At 44.1% G+C, this 12,207-nt stretch overlaps 1 protein-coding gene across 1 annotated transcript in view; it reads right to left on the reverse strand.

Annotated features, from left to right (window-relative positions):
• Nucleotides 1-12,207, reverse strand: part of PSKH1 (protein serine kinase H1) — a 29,890-nt gene that overhangs the window by 6,952 nt on the left and 10,731 nt on the right. The gene's annotated exons all lie outside the window — the stretch shown is intronic.

Consider the following 12,207-nt stretch of genomic DNA (forward strand, 5'->3'; position numbering starts at 1 on the left):
CTTAAGGCACACATCTAGGGAGGAAGCACCGACCTCTGCACTGATCCTGGAACCAAAACCAGGCAGAATTTTCTGCTGTGGAATTTGGTCTCACTCCCACATGGAAATTTAGATGTTGCTACTGGTTAACCCTGGTATAGCAGTTCAGCCCAGCTGGAAATAACCCCATAAAATGTTCTAAATATAAAGAAATATTAGATATAAGAAATTTTCAATAGTGTTTACCACGGAAAGAGGAAGGAATTTGTTTTACAATATGCTAGTTTTAAAGAAATAAGCCCAAAATAATTATTTTGTCCTATAATAAATATCCTCCCAACACACCCAAGAATGGCCATAACAACTTATGAGTCAAACACCTACAGCCACAAATGTTGAATTGTTTCATTTCTGACATAATACTGTATTTGCACTAAGGTGGGAAGTGAGAACATTTCCTTCAGCATGAGGTGAAGGCTGGGCTGTGGATGTGGACAAAGCTGGGAAGAAAAATGTGACAAAACCCACTGTAAGGGTAGAGAGGAGGAGGCAGCATGGCCAGCTGAAAACCCCAGGTGGTGAATGGAGCCAGGCAAGAGCAGGTTTCTGCAATCACTGGGTATTTTGGGGGTCTCACCTGTCCTGAAACCACCAATACTGAATTTTTCAAGTCTGTGGAGATCACATCCCAAGCTGCATTAAGAAAAAGCCTGAGCAGATTTCTGCAATGAAGATTTCCATATAATAATGGTGGCATACATGTAACTGAGTGGACCCACCCCTGTCTAGTTAAAAAAGTAAAACTCTGCTATTCTCTGTCTCTCATTCTTCTCTTCATTGGATGAGGAAGAAAAGCACCCAGCTATTTTAAAATTCAGGGTTCACTGACTGTAGAACCAGAAATAATGTCCTTTTCTTGCACAGAAGGTCTAAAAAAGGTATGTCCTGATTTTTTGGAGGTTTGTAATTCATTGCTACAGAAAGCAATTTTCTTTTCAAAAGACTCAAGGCACCAGCAAGAGAACAAATCCCTGGGAGGATTTTTTAATGAAAAGGAGGATGGTGTAAGAGTTACAGCACTGCTCCCAGCCCACAGCCTGTCAGTGCATGGCCAGGAAAGGTGAACGTGGTCACTGCCAGTAACTATGCAAGAGAAGAGACTGAAAATGGTATTAACTACCTGATATAAAGAAAATATTGCTACATGAATAAAAATATATAAATGTTCCTGAACATATTCAGAATAGAAATGGAAATACTCAGGGAGGAAGCAGAGTCTTCTCCAACAGATCAGACACCACATTTCAAACATTAAATCCATTAACAACACAACAACAACAACAAAAAAAAAAACCAACAAAAACATTCAGACTTTTCTGTCATAGAATCATTATGGTTGGAAAACACCTTGAAGATCATCAAGTCCAACCATTAACCCAGCACTGCTGTGTTCACCACTAAACCATTTCCCCAAGTGTCACATCCACCTCTTGAACCCCTCCAGGGATGGTAATTCCACCACTGCCCTGGACAGCCTGTTCCAGTGCCTGACCACACCTTCAGTGAAGAACTTCTTCCTAAAACCCCATCTAAACCTCCCCAGCACAACTTGATGCCATTACCTCTTCCCCTGTCTACTGCTTTATAAAGGATATAATTATAATATAATATATAAGTAAAATTAGTTTGTCACAATGTGCCTTAAATGGCTTTTTCTTAGCTGATGAAATGTACCTTGGCAGTGAATGGTAAGAAAAAACCAGGTGCTTGTTAGAACAGAACAGGGACAAATTCTGACCACAGACTCATGAAAGTGATTGTTTATAAAGAAGGTAAATAAAATAGCAAAAATCCTTTTCAAAATAATCAAGAAAACCACAATAAAGGTTCAATTTTAACTGAACACACTGGTCTCTTTTGAAGATTGATGGACCATTGAGGAGCTCAGCCTCCATGGTATTCACACCAACAAAACCAAAAAGCTGAATCTGCCCTACCATGGGGGAATATAAATCCCATTGCAAGCCTATAGAGTCCCAAGAGACTTTGATAAAGTACTTCATTTGTTAAATAACAGCAAGGGGAATCAACTTGCAGGATTTAGTCTTCATTGCCCTAATCTCAGCTAATCCCAGGTGGTGCCATATGTCAGCTGGGAACACATCACCTTCCCTTCACACTGGGGGTTTCCAGCTGCAGAGAACCTCTGGGTTCCCTCTTCCCTCATGGCCAGATCCAAATGGAACCCAGGCAACAAGAGGCTTTGCCTCCACTCTTCCAAGCTTGCCTTGGAAAGCTTTTAAAGACCCATTTTCTGTAGGTTTTTTTATGACTCCCTTTCAGTGATCCATTCTGCTAGAATCACAAACTCATCATTACCTGGCTAGTCCATCAACCCCCAATTCCTTCTTCCCTTCTCCTCCTCCCAGGAGCCACAGCTTATCCCATTCTGTTTCCTTCACAAAGGACTCATTCTCCCCTTCCAAACAATCCTAATGGGACATCCAAGCTCATGATACATCTATTAAATTTACCAACTTTACCTCAAAGTGAAGGTAAATGCAGGTGACAATTTGCTCTCTGTGCAGTAACTTTTTAAGAACTCTTCACTACCAGCTTCATTTCTGTTACTGGCAATTGAAGTGACTTAAGATACCCACCCTGAAAGAGCTTTTGTTCCCCTCAGATGGAGAAAACACATCCACACAACTCCAATTTCATGGTTTTTCCTGGGTATTTCTTCCCCTCTTACCCTAAAACCTTTTACCTTTCTGAATATGGTCCCTCACAGAAATACAATCATGCCAGCACCTCCATCCTCTCCTTTTTTACCTAAGTCCACAGAAATGCAAGAGATGCTCAAATGAAAAGTATTTGAGAACTGGCACAACAGTACTTGGAAATACATCTTCAGGACACACAGGAGAGCATTATTTTCTCTTCCAAGTGTAAGTAATTGCAGAAACCTGGAATTTGAGGCAACCCAGGAGCTATTTTGCTGTCTCCAAATGCATTCAAACTTCAGTCAAATGAGATTCTGGTGAGTGAAATGAGCCTCTAAACACCAGGAGTAACATTACTTCAATATTTTCAAGTCTTATTAAAAGATGGCAAGTGTGATGATTTGGAATTTGAAGAAATATATGAAGTCTGAGGGTCTAGGAACTGTGATACATAGCCAGCCTAAACCTTGAGAGGCCTGTCCAGTTTAATGAATCCTAAAGAAGAATAAACTCCAAACAGAAGCACATTGGATTTCTCATTATTCCAATTACTCTAGCTTCACCACAAATGGTGAATATGGAGTACCTGCAACTAGATTTTTCTTCTGGTCAGCAAACACAAATCAGTTTATTGATCTGTTTACACAGCTGGAGGTTTGATTTGCTGCACCACACACATCTTTCCTATTCCACTGAAGCTTTTTCTTTAGTAATACATAGGGCTACATTCTACCCATGCAATTTGCAACCTCAGTCCCTGGAGAAATGCATCCACTCTCCAGAAGACTTGCATCAGTTGACAAAACAGCAGTTTTAACTTAGCAAAATCCCATTAATCCTCCAAATTAATACTGCAAGGCAGCAGCAGAGGGTTGTATGGGAGATGAGGGAGGTTGACACTGGTGTGTTTGGGGAGGACATGAAGTATGCTCACATGACAGGACTGAAGCAGTCCAGAGGAGATGCTGCCCATCTGCTTGCCTGAGGAGACAGAGACTGGCTTGGAAGGAAAATGCTCCCATCCAGTGGCCATGAAATGCTGGATCAGCTAAACCCTATCAGATAGCTTTGCCTTTAAATCTCAGTGCTGCAATGACAAATCCTGCTTTCTTGTGGCACAAAAATGAAGAGAAGTCACTAATACTTGCATTTCAAATGTGATGCAGTTTGAGTACAACTTCTGCCCCCTCTGTTAGACTGTGTTGCTTCAGAAAGATAAAGCTCTGGTGTCTTTCTGCAGAGAAGCACAGAATGGTTTGGGTTGACAGGCACCTTAAAGCTCATCTAGGCCAAATCCCTTGCCATGGACAGGGACACCTTTCACTAGCCCAGGCTGCTGTGAGCCCCCTCCAACCTGGCCTGAACACTTCCAGAGATGGGGCAGCCACAGCTTCTCTGGGCACCCTCTGCCAAGGCCTCAGCACCCTCACATACCTTAAAAAAAGGTGGAATAGCCAGATTTGGAGCTGAAGCTCAGCAGTGCCAGATGAATGACAACAGAGATCTCCTACATGTGACCAGTTTTTCTAACAACTGCAATCATATCCTCTGTCTGGGATACCTGGTGCAGTGTCAGCTTCAAAAACCTGATTTCTCATGAGATAATCCCTGCATACAGAGTCATTTAACACTGGAGACTATTGGCCTCATGCTGAAGGGAGGCCTAAACATCCTCTGGAAAGTAATGTCTGTAACTCTAGAATTTAGCACAGTGACTAAAAACATGATTCAGCACAATTTACAAGGAAAAGAAAAGTGGGGGGAGCAGAAGAGCTGCACAAAGCTGCAAAGGGATCTTCTGGTTTGTTGAGTACAAACAAAAGAGGGAACAATCATCTAAGCTCTGCTTTTAGACTCAACAGGTACCCCCTGAAGGAAGGATACATTCTAATTTCCTGAATCCTGCCAAAGTTACATGTTGTTTTCAGGAGAAGAAAAACAATGTTTATGAGGAAGGTGAGGGAAAGGCTTGGATCTCCCTTGCCAGTCAGTCTTTACAAAAACATGAAGCACAAAGCATGTTATCACAGCTGCAAAAGATGGCTCTTAGGCCAAAAATACTGTATCCCAGTCCCAGTGATTCCTAGGATGAGTCTGAGCACTGCAGAAGCCTCAAAGCACCAAAGAGACTGAGGAGCCCTACAGCAGAACATGGGTTCCTGCAAGGTTCTCCTACAGAAAACCTTCAGATATCTTCTTTGCAGTTTCACAAGATAAAATAGATTTATTGAGAATAAGCCTGCCCCAACAAATAGACTGGGTTTAGTGCATCCACTTGGTCAGAGGGAACTGCCTTGTCACCATTACCAGCAGTGCCCCACACCACAGGAGATGAACACAATTCTGTTGTCATTCCCATTTGATGCTGCACTCACCATCGTGCCAGCAACATAGTTTGGTTTGTACAAACAAAGTGAGACAAATGGGAGTTTCTGTAAATTTTTCAGCTGGGGTTTTCAGCCCAGCCATTCCTTGGCATGAGTCACCAAATGGCTGCAGAAGGAGCTACATCAACCCAAGAGAGCGACTGGAACAGAGTCCAGAATTAGCAGCACTTTGACCAAGTATGAAACCCATCCCACAGCCTGTCTTACAGCCTCAGTGACAATGGGAGAGACTCCCATGGTAGAGACACTTTGCCCTGGTCCCTCAGGAATGCCAGCTGCTGCTTCTGAGGGAGCACTACCATTCCCTACAAAAGCATCTCCTAGACTTCTAAGCTGCATAAAACATAGGGCACTTCACCCATCTGCAACTCCAGCCCTGCTAGACAACAAACTCAGGGGAAAGCAGCCTCCTTTACAATGCCTTAAAGAGCTCTCAAGTGTGTTATGTTTTATTCAGACTCAGGCTCCAAGGCTGGAGGAGGAGGAGGAGAAGAAAGAGATCCTCCTCTGAGTGTCACTTAGGCTGGGCGACCGCGTGCAGCCCTCTGCTCTGTGTCACTGAATCCCTTCACCCCGCTGCTTGTTATTCACAGCAGCATAAAATCTACTGAGGCACGGGCCAGGCCCGCCTGTGGGGAACAAACAACGTGCTGCTCTCTGGTCTGAACAGCCAACTCACCTCTCTCTCTCCTGCAGCTGATGTGAGCTCGGAGCCAGCGAGCAGAGAGCTCCCAACAGGTGCTGGAAACAAACTCTGACCTGTGCGACCGCTGTGCATCTCCCCACCCAACCGGAGGGACCTAGGCAGGGGTGGGAGCCAACACTCCCACTGCAGAGCAGCTTTCGTTTGATCTATTGATCAAAATGAGCAGATTTTGGATACCAGAATAAGGTCCCTGAATTTTATTCTGCCTGCAACGGGAGCTGCTGTAAAGCTGTCAACAAAGCCTGCACTGAAAACAAGCTAATGACTTAAATTTATTTTCTTTTCACAAAAATAAGTTAAGCCAACATATGTGTGGTGCTGAAGGCAGGGCACATCTCTCCAGCTTCTGTCATTTTTCAGAACAGCTGCACCTTAAAATTCCAATGTTTCTGGTGGCAGACAAGTGACATGCTGTTAGTTTTGAGAAGGAAATTAACTGGACTTGATGCTCTAAGAGGTCTTTTCCAACCTTAATGATTCTAAGAACATCCCCAAGAACCCTCTTCATTGCATTACCTATTTATGCACGATGCAGCCGTTTTGTCTCATTTGGGAGATTCCCACATGACATCAGAAAGCAGGAAGTGTCAGCTCCAAAGGAGCAGGTTGGGGATGGCAACTGTGACACATGACATGGCAAACCAGCCTAGGGCTGTGCTGGGGCTGCAGTGACACCAGGTTTGCACCATCCCAGGCATAGTTCAGCCCCCAAACACTTGCAATGGGGTGATCAAAACCAACTAGTTCCAAAGAGCTGGAACAAAAAGTTTCCAATGAAAAGATGAAATGTGCTAAACTCTGTGCAGGGGCAGATTCCCAAGCATTCAGCAATAATTTGTTGATGTGGGGAGAAGGAATAAAGGAAGGATGAAAGAGGAAAACACAACAGCCCTTTAATAATCCAGAGCATTATAAGTATGCGCAGCCATCTGGTGCGGTGAACTTCTATAACCCAGCTTTTCGAATGGAAATAGCCAGCCCATTTTCCCTGGACAGGCACTGAGTATTCAGCTGGAATCATGCACTAAAATTACAGCAGCTACAAAAACAATAAACACAAAGCTTTTCTCTCCAGCCAGGGGCAGCCCTTCTAAGTGCAATGCTTAGGGAATAGCTGTTAAAATGGGGTAATACCACATTTCAGCTCGGATCACTTTACATCTCTTAAAAATGTGTCAGCAAGTTACAGCTGCACACAGAGGACTTTAACCACTACCTTGACTGAAAAATTGTCTATTAAGGAAGTTCGGGTTAAGAGACCTGGACTTGGAAGGATGCAGGTGAAAAGATGAGATCACCAAGTATACAGTGCTGAAGATTGCCATGCAAATGGAATGAGTCAAAAATTTCCAAAGGTACTGCTATAGCCCCAGCTCACAGCAGTACTTGCAGTAATACCTTCCCCAGACTGTTCCTAACATCTGGGTCTCCTGACATCTTCAGTGCTTTTACTCTGAAAAACTCAAATTTGAGCTGAATGATGTTCTCTCACTCTGAACTATTACCTTAAGAGAGTATTGGCTGTGAACTGAAACTGAAGTCAATACGTGTTTCTACGTACAAATTCAGAGTAAGAGCTTAATTAAGAAATGGCAGTTCCTGACAGGGAGGAAAGATCTTCCCCAGGGAGGAAGAATATCTTTCATCACACTGATTAGAGCAGTGGTGGGGGGATGAACAGATAAGCTTATAACCTCCCACACAACCCCCTCCTGCAAGCTCCAAGCTGTCGGTGCACAAGCCCTGGGCACTTACGAGGGAATGAACAAGGGGGAGTAAATCCTAAGAGAGTCTTAGCTGCCACTCCAACCCTGCCCTGCTCCCCAGCTGGCACTAGCTCTCCTCTGCTGCTCTGGACAGCTCCTTTAACCTCCTAGAGCTCACAGATGTGTCACAGAATCATAAAATATTCTGAGCTGGAAGGGACCCACAAGGACCCACAAGCCCCAGCTTGCCCCACTGTCTGGCTTGACTCTCCTTTCTTCCATATAGTCACTCTTTCAGTTTTAACCAGAATCCAACCCTGCCATAGTTTCAGAGGAGGTGAAATGATGCCTCTTTGATCTCAGCATTTCCTGAAAGCCCAGGTTTAGTGCTTCCCAAGTTAGGCCAGTGTGGCCCAATGCCATTGCTGGCTTTCTCTCAGAAAGCACTGTTTTGGGTAGGCAAGGTGGATGTAACCCATTTTAAAGTAAACAAAACATCAGGAGACACTCTAAATAGGCTTGCTAGGTTTTCCACAATTCAGTCCTGGGTCACTGCTTTATAATTGCTTTTCCTGTCACTATTTGGGACATTTTTGTTAGAATTCAGAGCAGGATAACTATTCTAGATCCCATTCCAACACATTTCTCTGTATTTTCTTCTCAAATTTCTTTCAGCATCGCAGCTATCCAGTGATGGAGACAGAGATCCTGCTGAAAAACAAAGTATGTCACTGACACTGCACCAAACTGCACACACAAGAAGGAAAAAGAGCAAACAAAAAATCCCTAATGTAACACATTCCTAATTCTGCAGCTATACTCTTGTACCAATGTGATCTTTTTCCCTGTTCAAATCCTACCCTGCTCTTACCCACATTGTTGGGGTATTTCTCTTTTCAAAAGAAGATTAAACCATTTCAGTTTTCTATGTGAAATCATACTACCTACTGTGGAGCCTGGCCATCCCCATGTTCAAAAAGACTGTGGAGAAGATCCAGGAAAGAGCTTCCAAGATAGCCAGGGGTCCTTGACACATGGCCTTCAAGAAGGGGTCAGTGGAGCTGGACTTGGTCAGTCTGGCAAAGAGAAGTCCAAGGGCAATCCAATAGCACTTATTTAAAATGTTACTACATTTATTTAAAAGTAGTTACAAGGATTACAGAGCCACACAACAGGTCCAAAGAAGGGGCAACAGGGAGAAGCTGTGCCTTGGAAGGTCTGTATCAGGAAATACCAGGGGAAGGGTGGTGCAGCCCTGGAAAAGGTCGCTGGGGAGGTGGAGGATCCTCATCCCTGAAGCCCTTCAAGACTCAGGAAGACAAAGTCACAGCCAGCATGACCTAGTGCTGGCAACACTCCTGTCTCAAGCTGAAGGGGATTAGAGCTCTCCAAAGGTCTCTTGTAACCAAGGTTTCTATTACTCAAGTGCTTCTCCCCTCCCTGCCCCCAGCCAGTACCGTCATATCCCCTCCAGAGCAGCAGCACATCCCTAATCCCAACACATATCCTGCCCAGGCTCCATCCCACATGCTTAACAGGGTCAAGTGTGCCCTGAATGCTTCAGAAATAAACATGTGCTGATCAGCTGCAGGTAAATTTGGACTAATATTCAATTACCTTTCCTGCAAGGAAGGATGTGCTTTAGTTCTCTCTCCTACTGAGCCACTGACTTTATAAAATTCATAGCAACTTTGAATTCTCCACATTGCTCAAAGTGGGTTGACACTGACCTTGGCATTTAAATAGTTAATTCCAGAAGACTGAAAGACAGACTGCACAGTTCCATAAATTTTGTTTCTTTGGGAAATCAGGGTGAAGGCAGGGCTGCAACAGACACCCAAGGATCATCCAATTCATCCCTTGGCCCCCAAGGATCCACCAGAGATGCATCACTCCTGACAGATGACTGCCTCACTTGTTCCACAAGACAGCTTCAGAAATCCTCTGGGTAAACATTTTTTGGAGTGGGAGACACCAGCTTTGTAAAAAGTTCAGTGTGAATCTTTCTAAGTGCCATTTAAGACTCTTGTTTGACATAATCTGGAAAAAAGATTATTCCTCTTCCTCTTTGAAGCAGCCTTTTACATATTTGCAAACTGCTATGACAACATGTTCCCTAGGCCAAACAGCCAAAAATGTTTTAGTCTTCCAGAGACTGTGGTTTTTTGACTCACAACTGTTTTTGTTGATCTTCTGTCAAGTCTCTCTGCTTGGCCTGTGGTGTTTTTGAAGTCTGCTGCCCAGAAGTGTCAGAGCTTCAGCTTGGCATCTGCAGCAGCCACTAAACACAGCAGGATCACAGCACACGCTGCCTTTCTGCTTATACACCTCAGTACATTCACCTTTTCCCACAAGTATCATACTGCTCTCACACAACAGTTTGTGATTCATAGACACATCCTTTTGTGAGAAGCCAACACCTCCTAATTTTCTGTTCTTCACATACTTTTGTGCACTAACGTACTCTTACTTTAGAAAAACCAAACAAACTACACCCGCTACTGACTTGCTCAAATTTGATAGGGCTGTCTGGAACTCAATGCCCTTTGCAGCTCTTCCAATTCAATGTCATCTACAAATGTAATGAACATACCTGCATATCCTTCACCTGGGTTGGTCATTAACCCCCAAATACCTCTGGACCTTCAGGCATTTCTAGAGAACCACCATCACCACCATGTTCCCCTTTGTTGATGAGCCACCAGTAAGTAAATGTCACTTTTAACACGACAGGTTTGGGGAAATACAAGGTTTGGTCCCCAGGCTCTCCCTGCTTCACAGTTCATTTCCAAAAAGGAAGTTTTCAGAGACCATGGAACACTTTTATGAAATAGCTGAAGATCTCTTCAATGTCAGATCCATCCTTGGCAAACTCCAGTGCCAAACACTGGAGGTTTGGGAACTCCTATAACTTTGGAAAAGGACTTTGCCATGAAATTATTTTACATTCTCAGCCAAGTGTCAAGTTTTCCTTAGTTTTGCAATATCAGCCTCTGAAGCAAAACGGTAGCTGAAGAATGCCACCAAGAATTCCTGAATGCCACCAAGAATTCCTGAAGCTTATAAAGCTAAAAGCAAATAAAAAAAATATGAAGGACTAAGCGTAGAGAGGTAAGAAACTGTAACTCAGGCACTCCTATCAGCAATGATAAAACAGTGTATCAAGTCTTCTGAGTCATCCCAGCTGTAATGAGAAACCTTTCTCACATGTGAGATACATAATCATTCTCAGTATTATCAGATTTTTAAAAAGTTTCTTGGAAATTACTCTTCAGACACAGACAAAGGTAGGAAACACACAAATGTTTTTATCAGATAGCACAATTCTACCTTTTGTGAGACATAAACCCAGACTCTTTGGTTAATCATTTGAAGTGCCTGAAGTACTGGTGCACTGGATGTGTAGGGGGTGCCATGATTATGGAAGTTCATGAGCTATAGACACATAACCAGGCACACACCAGCACTTTGGGGAATCCTGCAGGAACAGCAGGCATCTCTTAACAGCCTCCTCCAGAACGTTCTGCCTCTCCTTGACTTGTGTGAACAGCTCTCATGTCACCAATCAACACTAATCTGGTGCATTAGTAAAAGCTCAGTTTTCAGGAAAATCTATAAAAACATCCATTTGGAATAACAAAGGTATTGGAAAACATGCCTGGTTTTTCTACCTCGTCACTCACTTGGGGCAGCAGGGGGGCAAAGCAGGGGGGTGGGTGAGACTGGAGAGAGAGGAGCAGCTCATGCTCCAAACAAGGGAACTTGGATGCACCACTGCCAGCCTGAACCAGCCCTTCCAGCTCCAAACAACTAATCCCGTTCCCTCTGTCTACAGCCTCAACTCTGCAATTGCAATCTTGTCAGATTTAGGGATTTCAAGGATTAGGTAAAGAGATTGCCAAGAAAACCTCTGGGCTTAGGAAGCACCTTTTCAGCCCTCCAGCTCAACATGAACAGGAATTCCCCAAAACAGTTTTTGCTGTTGAAAAGAGATTTCAACAATGTGAAATTAAAACCTTGACTTCCTACCTATGCCAAGCACGCTGCTATACTCCTCCTTCCTCACCTCCCAGGGCAGGAGCACACTGCAAATGCTAGGGAAGTCCCAAATTCAGGTCAGAGCAAATCTGAAACACCTCTCAATGCCAGATTGTTCCGAATATATCAGGTTCAATTGCCTCTCTCCAAGGCAGGGTCAATTACAGGCCACAAAGTGATTTGCAGCAAGGTACATGTTCACAGCCCTTCCCCACAGAGCTCAGTTGTGATTAAACAAAAGTGGCTTTTAATCTGCAGCAGGGGCAGCAGCTGGAACTACAGCCAGGTGCCAGCTCTGCAAAACCTCAAAGCCTCAGCCTGGGACTCAGAACAGTTAGGAAGATGCTGTAATTTTCTCCAGAGTGCAACACTTTTACAGCTCCCCCTGAAAGTTCACTTTAAAAATGTTTTACAGGTGCCAGCCAGTCCTCCCTGTGCTCCTAGATGCTGCCCTGGTGTTATACTTCCATACAATCATCTGGGGCCTCAGGTCCTCAGCAGAGCAGGTCCAAGAAATCCAGCTGAAGCAGTACAAGTGGTTACCTCTATCCACTCACCCCACAACCTGTGATAAACTCCCACATGTGCCACAGCAAGGAGAGAACCAGATGAGTGCTCACACCCTGCTCAAGGGCTGCACCTGGCTCAAGCCCAGCACCACGAGCAGC

Source organism: Haemorhous mexicanus, chromosome 12 (genome assembly GCF_027477595.1).
Source record: "Haemorhous mexicanus isolate bHaeMex1 chromosome 12, bHaeMex1.pri, whole genome shotgun sequence".
Lineage (NCBI taxonomy): Eukaryota > Metazoa > Chordata > Aves > Passeriformes > Fringillidae > Haemorhous > Haemorhous mexicanus.